Source organism: Balaenoptera acutorostrata, chromosome 8, assembly GCF_949987535.1.
Source record: "Balaenoptera acutorostrata chromosome 8, mBalAcu1.1, whole genome shotgun sequence".
Lineage (NCBI taxonomy): Eukaryota > Metazoa > Chordata > Mammalia > Artiodactyla > Balaenopteridae > Balaenoptera > Balaenoptera acutorostrata.
Window position 1 is genome coordinate 35,402,479 of NC_080071.1, and position 23,864 is coordinate 35,426,342.

The 23,864-nt window shown below is 43.9% G+C and overlaps 3 pseudogenes; 1 reads left to right on the top strand and 2 right to left on the bottom strand.

Moving 5' to 3' along the window:
• Positions 1-2,618: 2,618 nt before the first annotated feature.
• LOC130708716 (cytochrome b-like) lies at positions 2,619-3,762 on the bottom strand (annotated as a pseudogene).
• A 584-nt stretch (positions 3,763-4,346) lies between these two features.
• On the bottom strand, positions 4,347-10,316 carry LOC130708681 (NADH-ubiquinone oxidoreductase chain 5-like; annotated as a pseudogene).
• Positions 10,317-10,906: 590 nt separating this feature from the next.
• Positions 10,907-22,954, top strand: LOC114238053 (NF-kappa-B inhibitor beta-like; annotated as a pseudogene).
• The last annotated feature ends 910 nt before the right edge of the window (positions 22,955-23,864 follow it).

Below are 23,864 nucleotides of genomic sequence, written 5' to 3' on the forward strand. Positions count from 1 at the left end.
GTCAAATGAGACACTACTTCCTTTGATGAATGAGATAATCCACAGAAAGCTCTTAATACAGGGCCTGATATAGAGTAAGCACTCAATAAAAATTAGCTGAAGTTATTGCTAACACCCTGAGCCATTTGGACAAGTTTAATTGACGATAAAAAGGCAGCTGAACTACCAAAAGGCGAGACGTCGAGTCAGCAGCATTAACATGGGGTGGGGGGGAGCTTGTTAGCAATGCAGAGTTTGGGGCCCAGCACCAGCCCTAGTGAGTTTAACAAGGCCCCCAGGTGATTCATATTCAAGTTAAAGTTCAAGAAGCAAGAACGTAGAAGCACTGACATATCTACCACTTAACTCTCTAGGTCACTTTGGGCAGGTTCCTTAATCTCCCCGTGCTTCTTTTGTCATCTACAAAACCCTGGCTCACAGGGCCGAGGTGGTGGTTAAATGATGTAATCTGTGCCAAGTATCTAGGGTGGCGTCTGCACGTGCTAAGCGCCCTTCAGGATTTGCTGCTCTGCTCTCCAGCCCCACCCCACCCCCGCCCCTGCCCAGGAGCCTTTGCTGCTCGGTTTTCCAGCCCTCCCCCCAACCGCAAGAGCCTTGCGCCTGGGGCCATGATTCAGCAGGAACCAGACGGTCGGGTTCATGTCCTGGCTCGTCAACCTGGAGAAAGGTCTGCCTGTGTGACCTGGACAGCCACCTGTCTGTTCCAAGTCTCAGTGTTCCTGTTCCAAGTCTCAGTGTTCCCTCTGTTAAAATTGGGCCGGTGACTGTGCCTAGCTCTCGGGGATGCTGGAGCGTTGAGGGAGATGTGCAGCAAAGGCCGGGCCGAGGCTCGCGCTCGGTTTTATCGATGGACACGTACTGATTGGAGTCCACGCTGCAGGCTCAAGCGTGTCCCTGACCCACTGGAGCGCTGTGCCTCTTGCTGCCCAACCAACGGGTGCAGGAACTCCCTGGGTACCAGGGACGACAGGACCCAAACCCTTCCAGGCAAAGGAGAGAGAGAGAGGGCAGGCTGGGCCAGGTGAGTAAACCAGCCTGACCCCTCCCCGGGCGACTCACCTGGATTCCCCCCAAGCCCCTAAGCCCGTGAGGGTGGGGCTCAGCGGCAAGTTTGGGGAGCGTCTAGCGTTTTGCCTCCACATAATGAGTGTATGTGCTAGGTGTACTGTGTGGATAAAGAATAGAAGAATCCTGAAGGTATAAACATGATGACCAGACAGGAGACTCATCTCCGTCTCTGTCTGTTCTGGGCCTGCCAACCTGCGCTGTTAGGATTGAAGGAAAGGCCAGTATGTTATCCCATCTCATCGTTGTCTCTAACACCTTGTTTTCACAGTTCCTCTCAGTGACTCTGGTGTCACCACAAGAAGTGTGTCCTTTTAAGGTATGAACCCGAAACTCCAGTGGGCTTCTCTGAAGTGAGTGGAGAGCTTTTCACCTACTTCAGTTAAATTGGCAGTGGGGATCTCATTGCTTGGAGAAGAATCTTGCACAATGAACGTGAGAACAGTTTTTTTTGTCTGTTTTTGTTTTTTATTATATTGAAGTATAGTTGATTTACAATATTGTGTTAGTTTCTGGTGTACAGCAAAATGATTCAGTTATACATACATGTATATCTATTCTTTTTCAGATTCTTTTCCATTATAGGTTTTTACAAGATATTGAAAATAGTTTCCTGTGCTATACAGTAAATCCTTGTTGTTTATCCATTTTACATATAGTAGTGTGTATCTGTTAATCCCTAACTCCTACTTTATCCCTCCCCCCTTTTTCCTCTTTGGTAATACATGTTTGTTTTCTATGTCTGTGAGTCTATTTCTGTTTTGTAAATAAGTTCATCTGTATCTTTTTTTTAGATTTCACATATAAGCGATATCATATGATATTTGTCTTTCTCTTTCTGACTTCACTTAGTATGATAATCTTTAGGTCCATCAGGGTTGCTGCAAATGGCATTATTTCATTCTTTTTTATGGCTGAGTAATATTGCATTGTGTGTGTGTGTGTGTGTGTATATATATATACAGACATGCACGGTGTACATAGCATGTATGTAGTAAAATGAATTATTTTTAGTACTGACATAGCACTGTAGTTTTGTGAATGTCTTATATCTTTTTTTTTTTTTTAAAGGATTTTCTTATTTATTTATTTATTTATTTATTTATTCTTGGCTGTGTTGGGTCTTCGGTTCGTGCGAGGGCTTTCTCCAGTTGCGGCAAGCGGGGGCCACTCTTCATCGCGGTGCGGGGACCACTCTTCATCGCGGTGCGCGGGCCTTTCTCTATCGCGGCCCCTCCCGTCGCGGGGCACAGGCTCCAGACGCGCAGGCTCAGCAATTGTGGCTCACGGGCCCAGCTGCTCCGTGGCATGTGGGATCTTCCCAGACCAGGGCTCGAACCCGTGTCCCCTGCATTAGCAGGCAGATTCTCAACCACTGCGCCACCAGGGAAGCCCTGTCTTATATCTTTTTTCAGGGAATAGTTTATATAGAATTTCAGCCTTGGGTGCTGGCAGTGAAGCGTAGTACTTCTTCCTTGAGTCTTGGGGAGATGTGCTGTTCTCCATTTTCCGGCTTACAGGACTGGGGTAGTGCGTTATACTACAAAGACTCTTCATTTCAGGAGCTTGTTTTCAATGAGACTAATTATTGGTATTAATACTAGAATTAAAAGAAAGTATAGGATAGATGCAAACTGTCCAGCAGCCATATATGGGTACTCCACAGGCTGTCCTCCGATTCATGTTAGTGTCAGTAAGTCTGCCACTAATACTCAGAACGAGAATTGACTGAAGGGCTGAAATATTATGCTTCGTTGTTTAGATGTATGGAGTATTGGAATGAATGCCAGGATTAGGATTGAGAGCAGCAGGGCTAAGACTCCTCCTAGTTTGTTGGGGATTGATCGTAGAATTGCATATGCGAATAGAAAGTATCATTCTGGTTTGACGCGTGGTGGCATGCTGAGTGGGTTTGCAGGGGTGTAGTTGTCGTGATCTCCTAACAGGTCAGGTGAGAATAGCGCTAGTATTAGTGAGGCTAAGATTAATAGTAAAGTGCCCAGAATGTATTTTGTAAATGTATATATTTAATTGTATAATAGGGGTGGAATGGGATTTTGTCTGTGTCGGATGGAATTCCTGTGGGGTTGTTGGATCCTGTTTCATGGAGGAACGGCTGCTAGTGCTGTGATGATGAAAGGGAGAATGAAGTGGAAGGCAGAGAATCGTGTTAGCGTTGCTTTATCTACAGAAAAACCACCTCAGATTCATTCGACAAGGGTGGTGCCAATATATGGGATTGCTGAAAGTAGGTTTGTGATAACAGTTGCACCTCAGAATGATGTTTGTCCTCAGGGTAAGACGTAGCCTATGAATGCGGTGGCTATGACTATATAAGTAGCAGGATAATTCCAATGTTTCATGTTTCCTGAAAGGCATAGGATCCATATATAGGCTGCATCCTACGTGGGCATAAAAGCAAATAAAAAACACGGAAGCTCCATTTGCGTGTATGTACAGGATGATTCAGCTGTAGTTGACGTCTCGGCAAATATGTGTTACTGATGAGAAGGCAGTTGTTGTGTCTGGTGTGTAGTGTATTGCCAAGAATAGGCCTGTTAGGACTTGTAGGATTAGGCAGATGCCTAGTAAGGAGCCAAAGTTTCATCATGAGGAGATATTTGATGGGGTGGGGAGGTCAATGAATGTGTTGTTGAGAATTTTTATGAGCAGGTGGGTTTTTCCGGTGTTGGTCATTGGTGTTCTTGTAGTTGAATGGCAACAATGATTTTTCATGTCATTGGTCATGGTTGAAGTCCATGTGAGAATAATGATGACATATATTGTATTTATTTTAAGCATTATTTTTGTGATTAGTTTTGTGGGGTTTCTTCAAAACCTTCTCCTATTTATGTCGGTCTAGGGTTGATTGTGGGTGGTAGTGTTGGGTGTGGGATTGTATTAAATTTTGGCGGTTCATTTCTAGGTTTAATGGTGTTTCTGATTTATTTAGGGGGAATATTGGTTTGTGTTTGGTTATACAATGGCTATGGCCACCGAACAGTGCCCTGAGGTTTGGGTTTCTAATAAGGTTGTACTGGGAGCATTTCTTTTAGGGTTGGTAGTAGAGTTTTTAATGGTACTTTATATTTTGAAGGATGAGGATGCGGAGATTGTGTTTGAGTTTAATGGGCTGGGAGATTGAGTTATTTATGTTACTGGTGATTCTGGGTTTTTTAGTGAAGAAGCTATGGGAATTGCAGCATTATATAGTTATGATACTTGGTTGGTGATTGTTACGGGTTGGTCATTATTTGTTGGTGTTGTGGTTATTATGGAGATTACTCGGGGTAATTAAATAGGAGTATGCTGAGGGTGATAGTAATGAGGAATGATAAAAAGTAGAGCTTGATAAGGCCTTTTTGATTTGAGACTAATGTGAAAGATTTTAGTTGAATGAAAGCTGTAGTCTTTGGTAGGATGGTTTCTAGTCAGATTAAGTCTAGTAAGGAGGTTGCTAATTTTTGGCTTATTAATAGATTTAGATGGGGAAGTAGGTGGTGTATGATGGTGGGGAAGTATCCTAAGAGAGTGGAGAACTTGGAGGAGTCTGACGGATATATATATTTTAAGTTTTGTGTGTTAAGGTTGATTTTGAATGCTAGTACAAAGCCCAAGGTTGTTACTGCAAGGGCAGTCAATTTTAAATGTAGGGGTATGGCTATTAGGGGGATGGTTGTTGGAGGAATGGTGTTGGAGATGAGGAAGCCAGCAAAAATACTTCCGATAAATAGGCTCTTGATGGAGTTGATTAAGAGGGGGTTGTTTCTGAAGTAGAGAAGCGGGGCTGTCCTAGTAGTGCAAAGAAGATAATGCGAGTGCTATAGATGGCTGTGAGGGAGGTAACGGTTAGAGTTATTAATAGGGCTCAGGAGTTGGTACAAGACGTAGCGGCGGTTTCGATAATTAGGTCTTTAGAGTAAAATCCGGTGAGAAAAGGTATTCCTGTTAGTGCTAGACATCCAATGATAAGGGCTGTTGCAGGGAAGGGTAAGGTCTTGAATAACCCTCCTACTTTTCAAATGTGCTGCTCGCTGTCTAGGTTGTGAATGATAGACCCAGAACATAGGAACAATATGGCTTTAAAGAAAGCATGTGTGCAAATGTGTAAAAATGCTAGATGAGGTTGGTTGAGGCCAATCGTTACTATAATTAAACCTAGTTGGCTGGAGGTAGAGAAGGCAATAGTTTTTTTAATATCGTTTTGGGTGAGGGCGCAGATAGCTGTAAACAAGGTGGTAAGGGCTCCTAGGCAGAGCATTATTGTTTGAATGAGTTTGTTGTTTTCTATTAAAGGGTAAAATCGGATAAGTAGGAAAACTCCTGCTACAACCATTGTGCCTGAGTGGAGTAGGGCTGAGACTGGGGTAGGACCTTCTATTGCTGAAGGGAGTGAGGGGTGAAGTCCAAATTGGGCTGATTTTCCAGCTGCAGCTAGTACGAGTCCTGTGAGGGGTAAGTTTAAAGAGTTTTGGCTGAGCATGAAAATTTGTTGTAGGTCTCATGCATTTGTGTTAGATAAAAATCATGCCATTGATATGATGAATCCAACATCTCCCATGTGGTTATATAAAATTGCTTGAAGAGCAGCTGTGTTTGCGTCTGCTCGCCCATGCCATCATCCGATAAGCAGGAAAGATATGATTCCTACTCCTCATCCAATAAAAAGTTGGAAGAGGTTGTTGGCTGTAACAAAGATTAGTATAGTGATAAGGAAGAGGAGTAAATATTTGAAGAATTGGTTGATACAAGGGTTGGAGTGTATGTATCATATTGAGAATTCTGTAATGGATCATGTGATGAACAATGCTACTGGTATGAATATGATTGAGAAATAGTCTATTTTGAAGCTAAGTATTAGTTTGAGGGTTTGGATGGTAATTCAGTGTCAGTTTGAGATGAATATTTCTTGGCCTGTGTGAAGGAATATTATTGTTGGGATTAGACTAGTAATGAAAGCACAGGAGACAGTATTTTTTACATATGATGGGTATTTGTTATTTTTGTAGAAGTTTGTGCTAGTTATCATGATTGGAATAATTAGTATTAGTAATGTAATTAGGGCAAAAGAAGAGAATAGGTTTATTACTTTTATTTGGAGTTGCACCAATTCTTTGGCTCCTAAGACCAATAGATAACTACTATCCTTTAAAAGTTTGAAAAAGCCATACTATTAGGTATGGGGACATGAATTAGCAGTTCTTGCAATACTTTTTTGGTAAATAAGAAGTCTTAGTCTTCTGTTGCTAGATTCACAATCTAGTGTTTTTTTTAAACTATATCTACAGTACAGGGGACCAAGATGATCTTGGGGTTTAGTGATAGGAGTAGAAGTGGAAAGATATGTAGGGTTGGTTATAAGAGCATGTTCTCATGTGAAGGAGGGTATAATGTTGACACGGTGTGTATGTTTGCCACGTTGTGTTATGATTAGTATATACATGGAGTACAGGGTTGTAATTACAATATTGGCCTATTAGGATAATAGTGAGATTTGATCATGAGAAAGTTGACATGACTACGAACAGTTCTCCAATTAGGTTAATGGTAGGGGGTAGGGCGAGGTTTGTTAGGCTTGCTAGTAGTCATCAAGTGGCTATTAGTGGGAGAAGAATTTGTAGGCCTCCGGCCAAGATTATGATTCGACTATGAATTCGCTCATAATTTGAGCTTGCTAGGCAAAATAACATAGATGATGTGAGGCCAAGAGCAATTATTAGGGCGGTAGCCCCTATATAACTTCAAGGGGTCTGAATAAGGATAGGATAGCTGCGATAACGAGTGCTATGTGGCTGACTGAGTAGTAGGCGATGAGTGATTTTAGGTCTGTTTGACGTAGGCAGATAGAGCTAGTTATGATTATTCCTCATAAGGAAAGCATAAGGAAAGCATAAGGAAAGAGTATGCTATATATTTTGTTAGAGGGTTAAATATTGATGTGATTCGCAGCATGCCGTAACCCCCGAGCTTTAGTAGTATGGCTGCAAGGACTATGGAGCCTGCGATAGGGGCTTCTATGTGTGCTTTGGGTAGTCAAAGGTGGAGGCTGTAGAGGGTCATTTTTACTATAAATGCTATCATGCAGGGTAATCACAGAAAGACATTGGACCAGGAGGTGGGTAGTGGTTGGGTTTAATATTGGAGTAATAGGAAATTTAAGGAGTCTATAATGTTTTGTAAATATGTTAATGCCACTAATAATGGAAGTGATCCAGTTAGTGTATAGAATAGAAAGTAGAGTCCTGCATTAAGTTGTTCTGTTTGGTTACCTCAGCGGGTAATGATAATAAGGGTGGGGATTAGTGTGGCTTCAAATATAATGTAAAATAGGATTAGTTCTGTGGCAGTAAATGTTATGGTTAGAAGTGTTTGTAACATGATTAGTATTGTGAGGTAAAGTTTTTTTTCGGATTAGTGGTTCTTTGAGTAGGTGGGATTGGCTAGCCATTAATATTAGGGGGAGGAGTCATACTGTTAGGATTAGTAGTGGTGTGGAAAGGGAGTCGAGAAGAATGTTAATGAATAGTTGAGGCTATTGTCGTTGAACTGATTAAGAAGAAGTAGGCTTGTGAAGCTAATTAATAGACTGTGGGTTGTGGAGTTGATTCAGATCATGTTGTTTTTTGATAGTCAGGTCAGGGGTATTAGTATGATTGTGGGGATGATAAATTTTAGCATTGGAGAAGGTTGAGGTTTTGTACATAATCAGTCCCATATGTATTCGATATTATTACTAATAAGGCTAATCCGGAGAGCTGCTTCGCAGGCTTTGAATACCAGTAGGATGATTGGTATTATGCTGGCTAAGGTGAAGTGCGAGTTTAAGATTGTTAGGACTGCTAGGATAAACAATGATAATATTATACCTTGTAAGCAAAGTAGTGAGGATATTAGATGGGATCGGTATATTAGTAAACCTATAAGGGATATGGTGAAGGTTATTATAATGTTTATATGTACTAGAGACACTTGGTAGTTATGAGTTTAATCACAATCTAATGAGTCGAAATCCCTTGTTTTATTTTAAACTAAATACCATGTTCAGCCCACTTAAAGCCCTTTTGAGTTCACTCGTAGGCCAGGCTGGTTGCTAGTAGTGAAATTATAAACAGGGCTATGATAAGTATTGTTTCTAGGTTGTTTGTTTGGGTTGCTCAGGGGAGGGGTAGTAGGAGGGCAATTTCTAGGTCGAAGAGAAGGAAGGTGATTGCTACTAGGAAGAAATTTATAGAAAAGGGTAGGCGGGCGGATCCTATAGGGTCAAATCCGCATTCGTAGGGGCTTGTTTTTTCTGCGTAGATGTTTAGTTGAGGAAGTCAGAAGGCAATAAGTACGAGTAGTGAGGCTAGTATTGTGTTTGTTAATAGGGTCAGTATTAGGTTTATTGTTCTTTTTCGGGGTGTACCGAAACTAACTGATTGGAAGTCAGTTGTACTAACTAATACTAAAAGAAATATGAGCCTCATAGATAAATAGACACATAAAGAAATAGTCATACAACATCTACAAAATGTCAGTATCAAGCAGCATCTTCGAAGCCGAAGTGGTTGGATGTGAAGTGGAATTTTAGTTGGTGTAGGAAACAATAAGAAAGGTGGATCCAATAATTACATGTAATCCATGGAAGCCTGTGGCTACGAAGAAAGTTGACCCATAGACCCTGTCTGAGATTGTAAAAGGGGTTTCGTGTATGTATATATATATATATATATATACACACACACATACCACATCTTCTTTATCCATTCATCTGTCGATGGACACTTAGGTTGCTTCCATGTCTTGGTTATTGTAAATAATGTTGCTATGAACATTGGGGTGCATGTATCTTTCCAAATTAGAGTTTTTTTCCGATATATGCTGAGGAGTGGGATTGCTGGATAATATGGTAGCTCTATTTTTAGTTTAAAGAACCTTCATACTGTTCTCCATAGTGGCTGTATCAATTTATATTCCCACCAACAGTGTAGGAGGGTTCCCTTTTCTCCACACCCTCTCCAGCATTTATTATTTGTGGTCTTTTTGATGATGGCCATTCTGACTAGTGTGAAGTGATGCCTCATTGTGGTTTTGATTTGCATTTCTCTAATAATTAGTGATGTTGAGCACCTTTTCATGTGCCTGTTGGCCATCTGTATGTCTCCTTTGGAGAAACGTCTGTTTAGATCTTCTGTAGGTGGGCACAGTTTTGATTCCAAGTCCAGAAGGGACTAAGGGAGTAAGCCCTGTGGAAGTTGGGACTTCTTCACCAGCTCCACGGCCTCCCTCCCAAGAGGGGCAGTGTCTGCCCAGAGAAGGGCCTTGAGTGGGCAGGCAGGCTGGGCCAGAATCCTGGCACTGCTACTTCCTCGCTTCCTGCATGACGTTAGGCTAGTTATTTCTTTCTCCTGAAAATCAATTGACTTGTCTGCAAAATGAAGGTAATAAAACATCCTGTGTAGCATTGTCATGGGAATGAAAATGGAACGTACTTTATAAGGATCCAAGGTGAAACACTTGAGAGCGTGAACGGGGCGTTATTAGTAATTCCACAGGAGCCCGCCTAGCGGCACTGTCCCTGACAAAGTGGCGCATGTGGTCTCCTTAATTAAAGGGCACATGCTAGGTGCTCAGTGAGTGGTAGGTCACTTCTATCCGTTACATCTACTTAAGACAGGATTGCCGGATTAGCAAAGAAAGGTTGTGTCACAGGGCCCAGCAGTAAGGTGAGAATTAACGGGGTTAGAGATAAAGTAAATGTAGCCAAGATTCAATTCATGAATCACTGGGATTATTGCACACAATTAGCATGAAACACAGGTTAGTCAAAGTAGGGAGGAAAAGAGGGTGGGTAATCACTCCCAGGAGAAGTTTGGGAAGGAGGCGTCTAACACAGGCAGTGGTCTCTGGTCCAGCAACAGGTCTTGCGACAAGCGTGAATAGAAAGTCACCCTCTGCTCTGACAGGGCCTCCGGTGTCCCTGGATCGCTCTCAGCAGTGTGGAGCTGGGTTCTCCAGCAAAGAGCCTTCAAGTCAGTGGACTCAGTGGTCCCTTGTTAAGGAGTCTGCCAGAAGCGAATAAGGCTGCGCCCCAGGGGGTCTTGTCTCTATCAGTTACTCCTCCTGTTCCAGTGAAGTTTTTCCGAGGACATTACCAAACAATTTCCTTATCTAAAGTAACACTTAATTTATCACACGAAGACACCACAGTCCTATACCGGATGTTCCAAAACAACCAATATGGAAGTTCGTGTTGGCCACTGCAATTCCATCTTGAATTACTTAACACAGCTTAAATCCTATGAGTTTCACACCAGATGAGTAGGAATCATGACATGAAAGAAATCACATCATAACACAGGGTCTGAAATATTGCCTGGAACGTACTTATAATAAAAAATGAGTTGTTGTTTATCTGAAGTTCAAATTTAACTGGTTATACTGTACCTTATCCGGCAACTCTTGTTTAAGAGCCTCAGGTCACAGGGACTTAAGTTATAAAAGTAAAACTCTGTTACAGCCAATGCCATGAAGAGGAATTGCCTCTTAGGAACAAACTGTTGCATTGGTTCTTTTCTCCCAGTAGTCATGGGTTACTTTGGAGCTGGCTTTAGGAGAAGGGGGAAGAGAAACCAAATGAGGGTGAGGGGAATGGTGGAAGGTGATGGAAGGTCCAGGGAAACTAGAGGGAAGATGACTAAGATCTCCTGAGGAACAAATGGAGACAACCTTAGACCCTGCAGGGCGTGGAGTTTTAAGAGATTAAGGACAGAATGAGCCCTTTTGGGGAAAGATAAAGAGGAGTTTGGAAAGCTCAGAGTGAGGCGATGAGTTGTACTTCCAATGCCCTGAAGGCAGGAGGATGGTTACTGGTAACTGGTGTAAAGTTTTAGGTGTTGTCTATCTCAACCCTGACATTTTTGGTATGTTAAGTTATTTACCCAGAATGTTCAGAGGAGAAGATTAGCAGGGCTTTTTCTTCATTTGCTCTCTTTTTTACCTCAAAGGTGATCTGAGAGCTTTCTCTCTCCTGTTGGTGTGAGAAAAGACGGTAAGGGAAGGAGGGAGATGAACCATGGTCACCTACACACTGAGTGCTGCAGGCGCACGTGAGAATCAGTCCTGGGCCTGTGCTGTGGGCAGGAGTGGGTCTGGGAAGAGGTGTCACCGCCAAGGCCAGGGCTCCGCAGTGGTCCTGTCTGACTCAGGGGGACACCTGCTTGTTGGTGGCGGGGCTCCCCCTGGACTCTGCAGAGCCAGGACTAATGTGAGCACCGAGGCTCTCATTTTTGCAGAAGGGCCCTGGGAAGACTGGCCTCTTGGCTGGGGCGTTGCCTCGGTGGGTCATCAGCCCCTTTGGCCGTTCACTGATGGGCTCCCCCTCTTTGGGAGGGGGTGGTATATTTAAGCCAAGTTAAGGAGTGATGTGAGGGATGCAAGCTGTAGGTTTCTTTCTCACTACTGCCCGCAGACATTCAGTCTGGGTTAAGCCCCTGTACACACACAAACACACACACACAGAGGTATCCCCTTTTTCTGGGTGTGAGAGGAGCAACTGAGAGCCTTTCCCCTTTCTAATCTGAGTCCTGGAGTGCGAGGGAGGGAATTCCACCACCGGTCCCTTCCTGAGATCAGACGGCTTGGTTGTATGGAGATGACGCAGTAGAAGAGGCTATTTGAAAAGCCTTTCTAGAAAGCAGAGCACAAGACAGCTGCAGGCTCTTACTCAGCTGTTTACCTCGTGGTCAGGAGAGAAGTTTGCTCCCAGCAATTGGGGTCAATTCCTTCTCTCTTTCCCCTTCCTCCCCATAACCCACACGAGGCCGTCCGCATGCTCCCCTACAACCCAGCCAACCAAACCACACACTGGGACCAAGAAATTGGAGAGAAGTGGAGGGTGGCACCGAAGGTAATCACCTGGCTCCCACCTTCCGCCCGCCTTTCTCCTCTATTGGATTCAGAGTTTTTCATTTGACAATCCCCTCACTCGGGTTTCAGCATCAGCTGGTTTCCATTTTAGCTCCTGTTCCCCAGGGACGTGACTTCTTGCTCACTCTCACACACAACAAGGCAAACCTGAACGAGAGGATTATCCAATGAAAAGAAACTATGAAGCCAATTAGGAGAAACGTGGGCGGAAGATGGGTGTCAGGTGTGTGCCCTCGCGTCTGCCCTCCGCTTTCTCTCTCCCATGTTTGGATTCACATGTGCGGTCCAAAACTTGAGTTAAATGTATTCAATAGAAAAAAAAAAAAGAACTTCTTTATTCTGAGATTATGCCCTTCCTAATTTTTGGTGTTAAAAGTTCTTTTTTTTCCCATAAAATGAAGGTCATAATAAATGATGATTTAAAAACTGTTCATAGTCAGCAATATGATGTTAGCAGACTCATGTCAGTCCCTGAAAACAATTTCTTTAAAATATTTTACGCTTACACTTGAAATCCAGAAGTCCGGGAAGCACTGAGTTAGAACCTTGGCGCCCCAGGTGGCTGGGCCAGAGCAAGCATTCACATTCAGGTTCCCGACGTGGCACTCACAGGCACGCCTCTGCACTGCAGCGTCCTTTCATGACAGGCAGGCAGGTGACGGAGCAGACTCTTTCTGACATCATGGATTCTAGGGTAGAATAAATCTAACCTTCCACTGGTGTCCTTATTATACCACAGAAATTGATGAGAAATTCAACATGCATTTTGGCAGCAACAAAACGCTACCTGCTCCGTTTTTGAGAGTTATGCGTACAAAGCCGCTGAAATACATTCTCCACCGGAATCTGCTTTTAATTAGCCCTGTTGCTTTCTAATTTTGTTAAATTGAACAAATATACATTTGAATCCTAACTGGACAAACATGGAATGAGGGGCTGTGGGAAAACTAGGAGTGGATCACATGTGGCCTCTGCCTTCCAAGAGGTTACAACCCAGTAGGGTGATAAGAAAATGACCAACTGTGGTAAAGGGGGGACAGTGGGGGAAAGGCATGAGATGACTCAGTCTCAGGGGGGTGGTGGGGAAAAGGGAAACAGTTCAGAGGAGGCGGAGGTCACAGTTGACAGGGGACCAGCAAAAGCATTATGAGAAAGGTGACATCTAGATGGACCAAACTATGTGAGCAATGTGGGAGCTGCAACTGTGTAATCACCCGAGTGTCCCTAGATCCCTGTACCCAGTAAGTGCTCAATAAATGTTTGAAGGATTAATTAAATAAGTATTACTGGTGGTATATGTGCTAGTTAAAATAAAGAGTTACTAAACACTATGTTTCTCTTGGGCTTAGAGCATTTGGGGAAAGCTCTTAGTTTAAGCAAGTTTTATGTGTATATACCAAGGGATGCTTTCTCACATTTCAATTCAGTGGCTGCAGTACTTACTGTTCAGCACAAGAGGGAGCTGCTGCCCAGCTTACTTAACTAAAATAGTAGTATTTCTCTAGGTTTGCCCATTTTTTCTCAAATTACAGCGTAATATATTGTGCCACTTAACTACCCTCCCCCCAAATAGCCCACCAACCCCAAATTTCCTATCACAATACAATAAAATTATTATCGATGGTGCATTATTTTCTGAAAAGAATTTCTCCTGTTACATGATTAGTAGGAAAAAATATATTAAAAAATATTTTAAAATATATTAAAAAATGTTTTATAAACAAATACCTTAGACCAGGCGGACTGTTCTTCAGAGCCCTAAATAATCCAGGGTTTCCCAGTAATGGGAGCTTTGCTTATAAAAATGCTTTAGGACCTCATATGTGGGCAACAAATCTGAGATAACAGTCATTTCTACGTGCCCAAGGTTTCATGAGGATCAAAGTCTAGGAGAGATGTTAGTTGAGACCAGACCTTTGAACTTAGGATGTGCAATTTCTTTTGCAAAGAGCTACAAAGTGTAGATTACGAAGTAGCTAAAATTCAGGTGTGTCTTGAATAAGAACACCTGATATTTATAGTAATCAGAGTTTGGGGGAAAATTAGCAAGTAATTATGTATATGATTTCAAAGGATATCTTGATTTACTAACAGATTCTTTACAGAATTTTTCCAATAGCAAGCTTCCTAGTACTGTACATTTAAAAAAAACACTTGAATTCCCCAAATCAAATCTACATACTATTTTTCAGTGACATTGTTTCTGTCAAAGTGTGTACTGTTATCTAAAAACAGCCCCTATAAATGACAGTGTATAGAAAATTTAAATGTGGGAGGTAGCATTATTAAGGCAAACAGAGAACAATGTGTTTTTAGTCACCTGCGAATGAAATAATAGAAAGAGTTTAAAGTGAAAGAACATTTGCCCAATTCATGACCAAATTCAACCTATGTAAAGAAATCTGAATTTCATCTTAAAGAAAGAAAACAATCCCTCTCGTGTTCCCAGAACTATTTCATTATTTATGATTCTTTTTGGAACTGTAAGTCCCAGATTTCTGCCATCACCAACGGCCACACTCTCCCATGTCTGAATGCCCGTGTTTGTACATCACCTTCTACCTGTACTGTTGTTCCATGCTCTTCACTCTTGAAGGGCAAGGACCAGGGCTTCTTGATTTTTGTGTCACTTACAAAGCCTAGCCCAGGGCCAGTGGTGGGCTCTTCATTCACGTTTAGAAAAGAATCACAGCCAAGGGTGACTGATAAATAAATAAAGGAGGAAGAAAATGGGCTCTTAATGCTTAAGGGTTATGTGTTTGCTTATTTCTGGTTGATTGGTTGTTAAATCTTAATGCTCCAGTCAAGAGGTAGCAGGGGTGGTGAGGAGCATGGACTCAGGCATCTTGAGTTCAAATTACAGCTCAGCTGCTTCTAGCTATGTGTTCTTGAGTAAGATTCCTGTCCTTTCCATGTCTCAGTTTCTTATTCAGTAACATGGGATGATGCCGATGCTGATATGAAACTTCCCACATAGGGTTTATTCTTCATAAAATGTGCAGAACAGTGTCTGACATACAGTAAATACTATTAGTGATTATAAAATAGAATAATTATATTGACTGAGAAGTAGTCAAAGTGTACGTTGTTCATTAAAAGCCAAATAAAGCTTTAAAAAATGTAATGGAGATGGAGTGATGAAAATGTTCTGGAATTATATAGTGGTGATTGTTGCATAGCCTCGTATACTAAAAACCACTGAATTGTATACTTTCAAACAGTGAATTTTATGGTATGTGAATTATATCTCAATTACAAAAATGTAATGGAGAAAAATTCAATTCAACAAATATTTATGGACACATAACAGGTACTCAACCTTCTCCTGGGCTTGGTGGAGGATATAAAGCAGTTTAAGACATAATCTTTGCTCTGGAGGGTATTGTTTAAGGAGCACCTGCAGAGTGTCATCGGCACCTTCCCCATTGTCCTGGAGGACATCACTCTTCACGTTTCTTACACTGAGACTCAGAAGGGTTACGTAGCTTGCCCAAGGTCCCACAGGAAATATGGGTAGCAGGAACCCAGCTGCTTTCTTCAGGTAGGGACGGTCTTGTTGAGGACAGATGATTTACGTCTATAGAGTAAGTAGTGAAGCAGACATCACAGGTAGTCATCAGGCCCCATATGTGGGATAAGGAAAATCAAAAAGAGCAGCCAGTGGTAGGGAAGGTTTTCTGGAGGAAAAGGCCTTTAGGAGGGGTCTTTATAAAAAGGGGAGATTTGTGCATGTGAGTCACAGTGGGAGTAGGCATCCTGGATGTGTAAGAAGTGCTCCCTGACCTGCTTTTCCTAGAATTATGCATATTCTCAGGTTGAAAGCCTTATAGTGATCATGTTAACAAACATGGCATATGAGACATTCAGATGACACAGCTGAAGCCGTAGGCATTTGTTTGGACCAATGACACCAAGGTAAGATGTCAATGAGAGAACAGGAGGATCTAAACACAATTTAATTTGCTTGACTCACCACCCATTTGCTTCTTTCGTCATTTATTCAGTACTTTTTTTTTTTTTTTTGAGCGCCTACCTGACTAATACCTGAGAATATAAACAGAAATAAAATGCAATCTTTGCCTTTCGGGAAGATTCCAAGCTAGGAGTTGACATCAGACAGGTATACAAGAAAACAAAGTGATAAGTGATATATAGCAAAGGGCTATAGAAAGGTGAATGGAAACACAGACTTAGAAACACCACGTTCAGTTGATATTCAAAAAATAAAGATTGTCGAAGAGGTTTATTTTTCTGGCTAAAACGTATACTCTTGCAAAGTACCTTAACAGGGCCTTTCCCAGCTGATAGAAGGACAAGAAAGGCTTGGGGAAGAGGTATCCAGGGCTGGGAAGAGACAGGAGACCCCTCCTCACTCTGCTCATGTGGGCTCCCTGGCTGGTGGGTGGGCCACTTGCCCCAAAGCGGTTTTAAATGTAAAGTGGGACAATTTCTCTGCTCTACCTTTCCGAGTGACTTCCTGAGGGAAGATATGTTGGAGCCTGGTTGGAGGAGGAAGCCAGGCCCCTGAAGGATAGGATTCATCTCCCCCAAGAGGAAACCAGTTTCTCTATCTGGGCCTCACTTTCACCCAACTCTCACTCAGGGACTATTTTCACGGATAAGAAAGGAGCAGTTTGTGATTTTAAAAAACAATACTTTTTGTTGTGGTAAAACACACATAGCATAAAATTAATCATTTTAACCATCTTTTAGTATACAGTTCAGCAGCATAAGTATGTTCACAAGGTTGTCCAACCGTCACCACTCTCTATTTCCGGAAATTTTTCATCATCCCAAACTGAAATTCTGTACCCCATGAAGCAATAACTTGCCCCTCCCCCCAGCCCCTGGTAACCATATTCTACTTTCTGTCTCTCTGAATTTGACTACTCTAGGTATCTCATTTAAGTGCTATCATATAATATTTGTCCTTTTGCATCTGGCTTATTTCACTTAGCATAATGTTTTCAAGGTTTATCTCTGTTGTAGCATGTGTCAGAATTCCATACCTTTTTAAGGCTGAATATTATTCCGTTGCATATGTGCATCACATTTTGTTTATCCATTCATCCACTGATGGACACTTGGCTTGTTTCCACCTTTTGACCATCGTGGATAACACTGCTCTGAACATTGGTGTACAAGTATCTGTTCGAGTTCCTGCTTTAAATTCCTTTGGGTTTATACCGTCAAGTAAAATTGCTGGATCATATGGTAATTCTGTTTTGCTTTTTGGGGGACCACCAAACTGTTTACCATAGTGGCTGCACCATTTTACATTCTCAATACCAATGCACAAGGGTTTCAATTTCTTCACATCCTTATCAATAGCAACTGCAGAAGAATGTGGAAAGGATCCTGAACTTGAGTTGAAAGAAGTCAAGTACTGTTTCTGGCTTTTCCTTTTTACTCCCTTCCCTTCTCAGCTCTGCTTTTTTTTTTTTTTTTTTTTTTTTTAATTTTTATTTATTTATTTTTTATTTATTTATGGCTGTGTCGGGTCTTCGTTTCTGTGCGAGGGCTTTCTCCAGTTGTGGCAAGTGGGGGCCACTCTTCATCGCGGTGCGCGGGCCTCTCACTATCGCGGCCTCTCTTGTTGCGGAGCACGGGCTCCAGACGCGCAGGCTCAGTAGTTGTGGCTCACGGGCCCAGTCGCTCCGCGGCATGTGGGATCCTCCCAGACCAGGGCTTGAACCCGTGTCCCCTGCACCGGCAGGCAGACTCTCAACCGCTGCGCCACCAGGGAAGCCCTGTACAATACTATTAACTAAATTATAGACTTTATTCAGATTTCCACTAGGTCCTTTACCTGTTCCAGAGTCTAATCCAGACACCACATGGCAGTAAGCATATCTGTTTTTTAACTTTTTTTAAAAATAGAGGTATGAATGCCAGATAACAGCATGTTAGTTTCAGGCTCACAACATAATGATTTGATATTTATATTCATTGCAAAACGATGACCACAATAAGTCTAGTTAACATCCATTGTACATAGTTACAAAAATTTTTTTCCTGTGATGAGAACTTGTAAGATGTACTCCCTTAGCACTTTCAAATATGCAGTACAGTATTATTAACTATAGTCACCATGCTGTACATTGCATCCCTGACTTATTTATTTTACAGCTGGAAGTTTGTACCTTTTGTCTCCCTTCACCCATTTTGTCCCCCTCCCCTCCAGTCCTCACCTCTGGCAACCATCAATCTGTTCTCTGAATCTATGAGCTTGGTTTGGGGTTTTTATTATAAATTATTATTATTATTTTTAAGATTCCATATATAAATGAAATCATTCAATATTTGTCTTTCTCTGTCAAACTGATTTCACTTAGCAGAATGCCCTCAAGGGCCATCCATGTTGTCTCAAATGGCAAGATTTCATTCTTTTTTATGGCTGAATAATATTCTTCTGTGTGTGTGTGATATTTTCTTTATTCATTCATCCATTGATGGATATATAGGTTGTTTCCATATCTTGACTATTGTAAATAATGCTGCAGTGAATGTTGAGGTGCATATATCTTTTTGAGTTAGTGTTTTTGATTTATTTGGATAAATTCCAAAAGTGGAACTGCTGGATCATAGGTTAGTTCTATTTTTAATTTTTTGAGGATCCCCCATACTGTTTTCCATAGTGACTGTGTCAATTTACATTCCCACCAGCAGTGTATGAGGGGCCCCTTTTTTCCTCATTCTCTCTAGCATTTGTTATTTCTTGTCTTTTTTTTAAATTGAAGTATAGTTGATGTACAATATGGTGTTAGTTCCAGGTGTACAGCAAAGTGATTCAGTTATATATATATATATATATATATGTGTGTGTGTGTGTGTATATATATATAAATATATATATTTTTTAGATTCTTTTCCATTATAGGTTATTACAAGATACTGAATATAGTTCCCTGTGCTGTACAGTAAATCCTTTTTACTGTTTATTTATCTATTTTATCTATAGTAGTTTAGTATAGTAGTTTGTATCTGTTAATCCCATACTCTCAATTTATCCCTCCCCTTCCCCTTTCCCCTTTGGGAACCATAAGTTTGTTTTCTATGCCTGTGAGTCTGTTTCTGTTTTGTAAATAAATTCATTTGTATCATTTTTTAGCTTCCACATATAAGTGATATTACATGATATTTGTCTTTCTCTGTCTGGCTTACTTCTCTCAGTATGATAATCTCTAGGTCCACCCAGATTGCTGCAAATGGCAATATTTCATTCTTTTTTTATGGCTGAGTAATATTCTATTATATATATACCATATCTTCTTTATCCATTCATCTGTCGATGGACACAGGTTGCTTCCATGTTTTGGCTATTGTAAATAGTGCTGCTGTGAACATTGGGGTGCATGTATCTTTTTGAATTATAGTTTTGTCTGGATATATGCCCAGGAGTGGGATTGCTGGATCATATGGCAACTCTATTTTTAGTTTTTAAAATACTGTTCTCCATAGTGGCTGCACCAATTTACCTTCCCACCAACAGTGTAGGAGGGTGCCCTTTTCTCCACATTCTCTCTAATACTTGTTATTTCTTGTCTTTTTGACGATAGCCATTCTGACAGGTGTGAGTTGATGCCTCATTGTGGTTTTGATTCGCATTTCCCTGATGATTAGTGATTGAGCATCTTTTCCTGTTGGCCATCAGTATGTCTTCTTTGGAAAAACGTCTATTCAGGTCCTCTGCCCATTTTAAAATCAGATTGTTTTTTGCTATTGAGTTATATGAGTTCTTTATATTTGGGGGATATTACCCCCTTTTCAGACACACGATTTGCACATGTTTTCTCCAGTTCAGTAGGCGGCCTTTTCATTTTGTTGATGGTTTCCATTGCTGTGCGGCAGCTCAGCAGCTTTTTATTTGCTGAGACCCTTCTGACACTCTCCTCTCTGAGCCTCAGTTTTCTCACGTGTCCAATGCAAACAACGACAGCAGCAACCTCTACCCACAGGGTACGGTGAGGACTGAGTGGATAGAAGAGGTGAGAGTGCTTTGTGGGCTGTAAAGCTTCATGCCCACAAAAAGGATTATCATTGAAGCCTGCAGCCTCCCTCCTTTCACCAACTGGCCTCCCTGCCCTGCACCACGTCTTGTGCCTCTTGCTGACTGAGCTGCCAAAGGCTGTCAGAAGGAGGCTCTGCCACCAGGCCTGCCCTGGCCAGAGGAGTCCTGGAGCTCCTGGCCCCGTAGGTGGCACTGACCTGATTGACCGAGGGCTCTGGCCTCTGGCGGGGCCTCCTCCCCGTGCTTCCTGTGTATTTAAAAAGCTCCTCCAGGGCTTCCCTGGTGGCGCAGTGGTTGAGAATCTGCCTGCCAATGCAGGGGACACAGGTTCGAGCCCTGGTCTGGGAAGATCCCACGTGCCGCGGAGCAGCTGGGCCCGTGAGCCACAACTACTGAGCCTGCGCGTCTGGAGCCTGTGCTCCGCAACAAGAGAGGCCGCGATAGTGAGAGGCCCGTGCACCGCGATGAAGAGTGGCCCCCGCTTGCCACAACTAGAGAAAGCCCTCGCACAGAAACGAAGACCCAACATAGCCATAAATAAATAAATAAATACTTAAAAAAAAAAAAATTTAAAAAGCTCCTCCAGGTGCTGGCAGCTTGACACTTTGGGGGTGGAGAGAGGCTGGAGGTTACAGGCTCAGCTCTCTCCCTGGGCATTTGAGATGACCACTTGGGATATCCTCCGGCCACAGAGGGAGGAAGAAACCATGAGTTGGCTCAGCTGCTTTTTAATTCTCTCCAGGTTGGGGTCGGGGAGGGGTGGTGGGCTGAGGGTGCAGGGGTGATATTCTGAGTCTGGTTTGAGAGATTGCAGGAGCTGAGCTCAGCATGCTCTCTCCACTCCTGGCTCCCTCTGGGGCTTCTTGGAAGGATCTCTCGCTTGCTCATGGCCACTCTCTCCCACATGGCTTCTTGGTTAGTGCTTGTAGTGGGTTGAATGGGGGCCCCAAAAGGTCCTAACCTCTGCTACCTGTGAATGTGACATTCTTTAGAAATAGGGTCTTTGTAGATGTAACCGAGTTGAAGATCTTGTGATCAGATCATCTTTTAGGCCCACTCTAAATCCAATGACAGGTGTTTTTATGAAACATAAAAGGAGGCAACACAGAGGCAGAGGAGAAGGTCGTTGAAGACAGATGCAGAGATTGTAGTTATGCTGCCACAAGCCGAGGAACGACACAGGTTGCGGCAGCCACTACAAGCTAGGAGTGAGGCGTGGAGGCCATTCCCCCTCGGAGCCTCTGTAGGGAACCAGCCTGTCAACACCCTGATTTTGGACTGCTGGCCTTTTCTTAGTCAGCCCTGGCTGTCATAACAAGGAACAACAGACTGGGTGGCTTAAACAACAGAAATTAATTTTATCACGGTTCTGGAGATTGGAAGTCTGAGCTCAGGGTGCCAGCATGGTTGGGTTCTGGTGAAGGCCTTCCTCCTGAATTGCCGACTGCTGCCTTTTCACTGTGGCCTAACATGGCAGAGAGAATGACAGACAGCAGGCGCTCTGGTGTCTCTTCTTAAAAGGGCACTAATCCCATTATGAGGGCCCCATTTTCATGACCTCATCTAAACCTGAACTCCCCAAAGCCCCATCTTCAAATACCATCACACTGGGGGTTAGGGCTTCAGCATATGAATTTGCGGGAGGGACACACAATTCAGTCCATAGCAGGCCTCCAGAACTGTAAGAAAATAACTTTCTGTTGTTTCAGGCCACGCAGTTTGTGGCAGTTTGTTACGGCAGCCTTAGGAAACTGAGACAGTGGTCCTCCCCACTTCCCTAGGCACCCTCCTCAGTGAGACCACCAGTCCAAAAGAAGACTTACAGGCCTCAGCAGGGCCAAGGCAGGTAGCATGCTTGGGGAAAGCTGAGGATGTGGATGAATGGTGTGACAGCGGCCTGGACCCTCTGGGTCCAGACTCAGTGCCCCCGGGAGGACTGGCACTGGGCAGCTGGGGGCTGTCGTGGTTGCCCCTCGTCTTCGGCCACATCACTGAGGAGGGGGACCTGGCACTGCACTTGGTGGTGATTCATCAGCATGAGCCCTTCCTGGATTTCCTCCTAGGCTTGCGGCCTGGGCCTGCAAGATGAGCTGGGCCAAACAGCCCTGCACCCGGGCAGCCGTCCTGGGGAGGCATCCAGGGTGCAGAAGTCATATGTGGCAGGCACCGGGTTGCACATGGTGGGCCCACACCGTGCTGCACCTGCTCTGCCACGTCGCAGCTCCAGTGCCCACCTGGTGCGTGGAGGAGCTGCCCATGCCTATCTCAGTCAGGGCCTGACCACACCCCAGCACCAAATGCCTCAGTTGCCTTGTACCTGGAACCTACTTAGAGAAGCGGAGAGTGAGGAGGACTGGAAACTGCAGCTCTGGTCTGAAAATTATGAGGGCCACGCCCCACTCCACACGCCGTCATCCTTGAAGACGCAGGGATGGTCCAGCTGCTCCCAGGAGGTTGAGCTGACCTCAACAAACCAGAACCCACGTGAGGCCGCAGCCCCCTGCCCTCGGCGGTGGAGACCCAAGCAGCTGACTGGTGGGAGATTCTCCTGAGGGCAGGCTTGGGCCCTGCTGCCCCCAGGTACGCGTGTGCACCCCCCGGGGCAGCCCTGCTCCTGCCCACCCCCTCCTCGCCTGGCCCTTCCGAGCACGGAACATCTGAGGCTGAGGAAAGGATGACAGGCCTAGCTTCTGCAGCAGCAGTAGTCACAGCCACTGCGGGGGTGAGGGCACGAGTCGAAAGGATAGATTGGGCGGTCCAGCAGCGGGGGCAGGGTACACTGGCGGGTGGGAACGGGGAGAAGGGATAGCAGGCAGAGCACTGAGACTGACCGTGGGCTGGAGCAGTTGGAGAATTCAGGCAGCAGAGTGCAAGTGTCCTCATGGAGCAGTCAGTCAGCACAGACCTGGACGGGGCTGGTGGGAAGGACTTGGACAGCAGCTGAAAATTTCAGCAGCGGCTGAAAATTAAAGCAACGGCAGAGGTAGAACTCAGGCGGAAGTGGAGACCATGGGTCATAGTGATCAGCAGCCGGAGGCAGTGACAGGTGATCTGGGGGAGCAAGAGATGAAGAACTCAGGCGGAGGAGAGAGACTGCAGTGGCTTTGGCCGCTGAAGAACGGGAGCAGGGCTAGGACTCGAGCAGTAGCAGTGGGAGAAATGACTTTGAAGATGGTGGCTTGAGAACTAGGAGCAGGGGAACTCAGGCTTCAAAGCAAGACCCAACTGTTGGGGTGTGAGGAGAGAACTCGGGCAGCGAGGAAAGAGACAGCCGCCTGCGCTCCTCCGCCTCGCCCCCTACCCCCAGGATGAACACGACGGCATCGTGGTCCTCAGTGATTGGAGCAAAAGCAAATACCTCCCACCTCAGCCTCGAAACGTCTCCCCATCTGATTTGTTTAATTGTTAATACAATTTCCAATTTGATAAAACCCCAGTTCTGGCAACCAGAAAAGAAAAAAAATAATAACTTCAGGATTCGAGCTCTCAATAATTTCTGCTTCCATTTTTCAGTCTATAATCCCCATCCCCCAGGAAAACTTACCCGTCTTGTTCCAGTTTGAGGATGCTCCTTATTTCCCAAGAAGTCACCCCTTTACCCAGACACACTCATCAACAAAGCCACATGGGGCAGGACAGGGCTGGGCTCTCACCTCTAGGTGGGGAGACAGATCCCAGCCTCCCCTCCCATTTCACCAGGAGATCAGCCCTTAATGAAGGGAAGAGATTCCAAAGGTGAAAGTCCTTGACTTGGTGACAGATTGATGCAACAGGTATTTAGGGGCTGGTGGGGCTTCACACTGTGACATTGTTCTACCCACTCAGGGCCACCCTGCTGGCTTCCCGGACAGGTGGTGAGCAGGGAACATGTTGGAGAGCC